The 7072-nt window shown below is 45.2% G+C and overlaps 1 long non-coding RNA gene across 1 annotated transcript; it reads left to right on the top strand.

Annotated features, from left to right (window-relative positions):
* Positions 1-207: 207 nt before the first annotated feature.
* LOC309373850 lies at positions 208-3516 on the top strand. Its single transcript, XR_014170236.1, has 2 exons — positions 208-677; positions 1032-3516. It is a non-coding gene; the product is annotated as an uncharacterized lncRNA (long non-coding RNA).
* Positions 3517-7072: the final 3556 nt, after the last annotated feature.

The raw sequence follows: 7072 nt of genomic DNA, 5'->3' as shown, positions 1-7072 counted from the left end.
GAAAAAGCCGAGCGTGGCGCAGCTTTGCGCGCTCGCCTTACCCTACTCGGGGCTGTTCCGGAAAGAGAGAGAGAGTCCAAACTCCTCTCTCTCTCTCTCTCCGCCTTCGCAACAGCTGGAAAGGGCGGGGCAGATCTGTCCAGAGAGCAAGGGAAAAAAGAGAGATACTCTTCCAGCACTTCCTACGACAATCCTTTCCAGCAGCGGGGGCCTGAAAACAAAACAGCAGCCGCACACAAAAGGCGTCTCCGATGGTTTTAAAAAGCTGCATAATAGAAGTCATGTTACAGAGCTTGCTGTAGGTTTGAGGACCTCATTCCAAAGCGCCCGCTGGCGGTGGATCCCGCGTCCACCCGCGGATCCCAGTCACGGTGGGTTTTATTTGGACAGCTGGGTCCAGTCACCGTTCATATTTCCCACAGTACTCCTGCTAGACCCAGGCAGCCACACCTTGCTAGGAAGCAAGCTGTAAAAGGCACTCTGCCTGAATGGTGGGGTCCTAGTGGCTGCCCTGGGGACACGGGTGGGGGCTGATGTGGGGCTTGCCCTATTCGGTCAACATTTTATTCCATCAGTTTCCACAAGCGCACATTTAAATGCTCTTAACGCTTTTGCACTCTTATGCCAACGAAGTCTTTGTCTTCCTTTGCTGGAGTAGAGCTTCAGCAGAGGAGAAGGTAAAGGTAAAGGGACTCCTGACCGTTAGGTCCAGTTGTGGCCGACTCTGGGGTTGCTCATCTTGCTTTATTGGCCGAGGGAGCCGGCGTATAGCTTCCAGGTCATGTGGCCAGTATGACTAAGCCGCTTCTGGCGAACCAGAGCAGCGCACGAAAATGCCGTTTACCTTCCCGCCAGAGCGGTACCTATTTATCTACTTGCACTCTGACATGCTTTCTAACTGCTAGGTTGGCAGGAGCAACGGGAGCTCACCCCATCACGGGGATTCGAACCACCAACCTTCTGATCAGCAAGTCCTAGGCTCTGTGGTTTAACCCACAGCACCACCCACGTCCCTAGAGGAGGAGGAGGAGGAGGAGCACATAATTCCTAGCTCTGAACCATGTGTCCATGAGGGCCACAGCAGCAGAGGCAGGCCATTATAGGTGGTGGGCCTGAAGTTGCCATTAAGGGCAATGTGGCAGTCAATGGATTTAACCCAGGGGCCAGAATCCAGGATGATGATGATGATGATGATTTATTGAATTTATATACCGCCCTATACCCGGGGGCCTCAGGGTGGTTCACAGAATAAAATCAACATATAAAACCACAAAATACCTAATAAAAATAAAAACAACAACCCAATAGCCCCCCCCAGAAAAACACATTTTAAAAGGTCATAGGATGTCAGTTGGATCAGCCAAAGGCCTGGTTAAAAAGTAACATTTTTGCCTGGTGCCTAAAGGTGTATAATGAAGGCGCCAGGCAAACTTCCCTGGGGAGAGCATTCCACAGACAGGGGGCCACTGCAGAGAAGGCCAGTTCTCATGTTGCCAGCCTCTGGACCTCTTGAGGAGGGGGCACACAAAGACGGGCCTCAGAAGATGATCTCAGGGTCTGGGTAGGTTCATATGGAAAGAGGCGGTCCTTGAGGTGTTGTGGTCCTATGCCATTTAAGGCTTTATAGGTCAAAACCAGCACTTGGCAGGAACTAATGGGTAGCCAGTGCAGTCTGACCAGGATCGGTGTAAAATGCTCAAACCGTCCTGCTCCGGTGAGCAACAAGGCCACTGAATTCTGTACCAGCTGAAGTTTCCGAATGTAGCCGAGCATGTGGCTTAATGAAATGAACACAAACTGCCCCATCTTGGCCCATATCAATTAGGTCAATTGAATATTCCTGTAAATGTCCTTCTAAATTTTCCTCTAAAATGTCTTGGATAGGCCTTGAATTACATAAATGGGTTCATTCATCCTTTCCCCTGTTCCTCACTGAGGTACAGCTCCTTGCATGATAGCAGGGGAGCCAACTTGAATAACATAACTGGGGCAGCAGGGAAGCCCCGCCCCATATAACTGATCACATGACATGGCGCACACCATTTGAATGACCTCGGCCTCCAGGATTTGGCTCCTATGCATGACAGAAAACAGAAACAAGAACTCGAGGAGAGCCCCACAGGGCTTTCACTAAATAAGAAGCTTGGCTTGAAGCATCAAAAAATAAAATAAAAACCAGCACCCACCTGCAATTGAAATATGTGAACAGTACAGGTGTGCAGCTCTCAGTACTCGGCAGAGAAGCCTCTACTGCTGTCTGCTGCTGCTGCATGTTCACAGGAGTGCAGCCTTGAGGAGAAATCTGCATGATTTCACAGACAGGCTGAGGAGGGATGATACATTTCCTCCTCCTTGCCTCCCGTTGACCCCCCAAAGACATGATTAATCAAGGGAGTGAAAGCTTCCCCACCTCCGCCTCAGGCAAAGGGGCCTAAGGGAGCTGTCTCATTAAGTGCAGCTGTCTGCCACCCCACCCCACCACCACCCCTCCGCACATAGTTTCAGATAGAGGCAAAGTAGGAATATTTGTGTTGTGGAAAAAGTGATGTGGGAGGCAATGGCTGCAAAGAGTCACCCTCTCGAGGGAAGGTTGGCTGGATGAGGGCATGGTGTGAAAAGCCTGGGGTGAGGACAGTGCTGAAGGAGCAACAGAAAGGTTATATATTGAGAACAGTTATAATACGTCCAAAAAGTGGGAGGAAAAAGAGAAGTGAGACAGTTTCGCCTTGGAAGAGGGTGGGTGGGAAGGAAGTGGTGTGTTTTTGCTGGACATGACGCCATACTTAGGCTGTATTCTTACTCACATCAACACTCACTGCATTTCCAGAGCTGGTTTTTTAATCTGTGTTCACACTAGGTTATCCAAAATGCATACACATCCTGTAGGTAAAGGTAAAGGGACCCCTGACCATTAGGTCCAATCGTGGCCGACTCTGGGGTTGCGGTGCTCATCTCGCTTTATTGGCCGAGGGAGCCGGTGTACAGCTTCCAGGTCATGTGGCCAGCATGACTAAGCCGCTTCTGGCGAACCAGAGCAGTGCACGGAAATGCCGTTTACCTTCCCGCTAGAGCGTTACCTATTTATCTACTTGCACTTTGATGTGTTTTTGAACTGCTAGGTTGGCAAGAGCAGGGACTGAGCAACGGGAGGTCACCCCGCTGCGGGGATTCGAACTGCCAGCCTTCTGATCGGCAAGTCCTAGGCTCTATGGTTTAACCCACAGCGCCACCCGCGTCCCGTACACATCCTGTACTTTGTTATAAAATACTGCTGCATTCAACAAACCTTTGGGTAGCACAAAGAGGTTTCCACCTTCTCCTCACCCCCCCCTCCAAATGTGTACGTTGTGCCATTGCCAAATCTGCTCTGGGGGGTTGGGGGAAAACCCAGAACAGATTTAGAGGGTGCAGCAGGAAGGAGAGGAAGAGAAGTCTCTGTCGTGCAAGAGAAAATCCTTGTGCTGGTGGACCTTAGTCTTACTGTTACATTGAATACAACCCTCTGTGGTGAAACAATATATTTTGTTGGGTTTCTTGCCTCCACCCTTTTGTCTGAAAGAATGAGGAGTTAAAATTCTCCCAACAAACAAAAAAGCCACCCAATTATAGCGACATCATAGCAGCAATTTATACCCCTCGCATTCAAAGGAAGTTTTGCATTTTATTTCAATGGGTGGTGAATTGTGGCCCTTGGTTTTAATTCTAGGTTTGTATAAGCAATCCCTCTGCGCAACCAAATTGTTGCATCTGGATAGAATTATATCACTTTTAGCCGTAAAACACGCTGCACATCACATCGCCGCTTGGCTTTTTAATGCACTGTGAAGTTACAAAAGCACTGGTGTTTCTTTGCAAATTACATAACTCTTGAGTAATTATGTCACTACGAAGCAGTTTTCAGACAAACAGAATGGATTTCTGAAGATTGACTGTCGCAAAGCAGATGAGTCAGAAAAAAATCAAATCCCTTTTCACACACTTAAAAAACAAAAACACTGCAGCTGTTTCTGAATTTATTTGAAGTGCCATATAATGTTCCAGAATCTAGCAAAGTAAACCCTGTTGAATGGTGCTTCTAGGAGCAGAAACTATTTTCTATGGTGCCTCTAAGTCAGTTTGCACTGACACTGTGCATTGTAAGGAGAGAGCTGTGGACATGTTTGATTGTGGTTTCTGTGTTACACTACACTTGCCCAAGCAGTTTCCCTGCAAATGTTGGCCACCACCATTTTGTTGGAAATGACATACATGTGGGTATAGATTCCATGGAATTAATTAGGAATTACTTCTGAATAAACTTGGATCCAGCTGGAACTCATTGGATCAATTCACGTATGCCAAGTTACCTGCACAGATCACATATTTATTAGAGGGAGGGAACCATGTACACAAGACATCATCACATGAAATGAATTATTCGTGTCTGTTTCACTCTGTGTATACTTGATTATATGCATTCATTGCCCACGTGGCGTTGCAGAATGGCTAACAGTCTGAGCTGCACAAAGTCCGGCACAAATTCACTGGGTGGGAAATTAGTCTGAAAGGGAGAAAACACCTTGAGGAGTGGGTGTGAGAGGGAGAAGAACAGTGTTCTCTTGCTGCTGCTTTAACGTTTTCATTTATTTCTTTGCTTGAAAACAGACCTCTTGCCATTATAAAGTAGCTAACTGTATAAACAGTTCAGCATGTTTGGACACTCAAATTTAGTTGCTTCGTTGCTGTAGAGGTGGCTGCCTCTTTATGAAGACATTGGTCCGCCACCATCATGTGTAACTGTGCTCTTAGACAAGCTGCTTTTCCATCCATTCATGCCACCGGAAAAGGAATTTTGGGTTACAGGTCCAGGCCCTATTCAGCAGAATGAACATGAACCCACCCCAAGGAGGCAGAACTGGCTTGCCAAGGTTGGAAGAAATTTAAAGACTATCTACAGAAACATTGTAAAATTAAGGAATGTTAGAAGGATGCTGGAATGAAGTTATGTGGTTTTAGAAGTAATGTTATAAAGGAGTATGTAAAAATGGGTTGTCAACAGGTGAGAATGTAAAGTTACAATATATTAAGATAAATGAATAAGATAAAAACAAAGATGGAAAGGATTTGCTGAATTAACTAACTGAACTAGAATACAAAAAAAAGGAGGTGTGAGGAGGTCAAGGAAACAAGTAAATGAAAGATAAGTTATGAAAAAAATTGATTTGCTTTTAATTGTTTTTATTTTTCAGTTTTTTGAAATTTTTTGTTTTATTTTTTCCCCCCTTACTTTTGTAATTTTTTGAAACTTTAATAAATATTACTTTAAAAAAAAAAACAGAACTGGCCTGCCAAATTTTGAAATAAGTGCAGTAATACATGTTCCATTCAAAGCAGCGGGGACTGGACTGTTAGGGTGAATGGGGTCACTGCCCCATTGACTTTAGTTGGTCCCCAGCTAGCCTTCCTCTATCTCGCTTCTTATAAGTCCAGAAGGTAGCATTGGCTTTCAGCTTGCTCCTCTTCCTCAGTCTCAGTGTTGCTCTTATATAAACTCAGTAGGGTGAAGGATGGGGCAAAACTAGAATTAGTTGGCTCTGCCCATCATTGGCTCTGACTTTATCTACCTTTGACCTCCTTATCTTCTGCCCCACCAACCCTAACGGGCACCACCAATCACCAGTCCAAACAGTGCAAGACCATTGCAGCCAAAGTCTAAAGCTACCTAACCACACCACAGAATTCATCAGCCTCATATTCCCCTACTCCCCCAACATGAGTGTGATAATGCCAGTATACCATACAGGAATGTTGTAAGGATTGCAGAGATCACGTATATGATGTTATATTATTTATACCCCACCCATCTAGCTGGGTTTACCCAACCACTCTGGGCGGCTTCCAACCGAATATTAAAAACACAATACAGCATCAAACATGTTCTTCAAGAGCCAATATGTTGTAATGGAGTTTCAGACCCGGGTCCTATAGTGAGATCCAATCTCTATCCAGCCAAGAAACTCACTGAGCAATCCACTATTTCTCAACTTACACTATTTCACAGGATTCTAATCATTACCCCAGACTAGGATGACAGTCACCATGAGTGCCCTGGAAGAATCCATCTGTCATAAATAAAATTCATGAAATGTGCTATATAATGTAGGTTTTTTTATTGCTGTCTGGGAAATCAGTATTATGGTGCAACCCTAGTTAAAACCAAGCTATGGTTGGTAGATATAGAAGTAAGCCAAAGTCAACAGCAAATTCAGTTGCCCAAGCTGACATTGGCTCTGTTCAGATGTAATGACAGGCCATCATTATAGAAACATAACCACAGTTAGGTGTTATGTCCAAATAGGCAAGCCATGAGTTGTGATCAGCTTAGCTATAAGCCAAAATAAGCAACCTTGGTTTGAGGCAGGTTTGCAAGTGATGATTAGTGCTACCTATGGTTTGTGACGACATTCATTCCAACAAACTGAAGTATGTGGCAGAGGCCCACCCACTTCTCAGAGTGGCTTGTGGCAAAGGCTTTTGCACATCCCTGACAGACGAGACTTCTCTTCTGTATGAGTTATTAGCTTTGGGGAATATTCAGTGTATTTCAAGAAGAGGGATTGATGTGACCCTTTGTGGCGTAAGAACAACATAACATGGTTCTTTTTGTTCCAGGGAAGCTTTTGTAATCTCTCTTGTTCCTATACATGGTGGTCCCTCTCGCGCTCTTCAAGGGAGGAAGCAAAACAAAAAGAAGAAAGAACTTTATTTCCGACAAGTTGCTGTGGTAACCCAAAGTGAATGTGCAGTCATAGGTCTCGGCTAGTGTGAATATGTCGATCCTGCGTCTGTATAGGGAGACGGCAGAGACTGAAACACCTCATGAGAGCTTAAGTAGAATTAGGTGAGGGAGGGGAAATATTTTCTTAAATGAAAGCTATTTGGACAAAACTAAGGAGTTTAAGTGAGTGTATCAACTCTTAAGCCAATGCCCCGTTAATTTTTGCCCGTGATACTGTTGTCATGAGGCATTTTGCCTCAAAGTAACTGTCAGAACATGACATGCTAGTGACGACTATACATGTCTCAGATCCCC

Source organism: Podarcis melisellensis (genome assembly GCF_964234715.1).
Source record: "Podarcis melisellensis genome assembly, chromosome: 7".
NCBI lineage: Eukaryota > Metazoa > Chordata > Lepidosauria > Squamata > Lacertidae > Podarcis > Podarcis melisellensis.
This window is presented reverse-complemented; position numbering and strand designations above follow the sequence as displayed.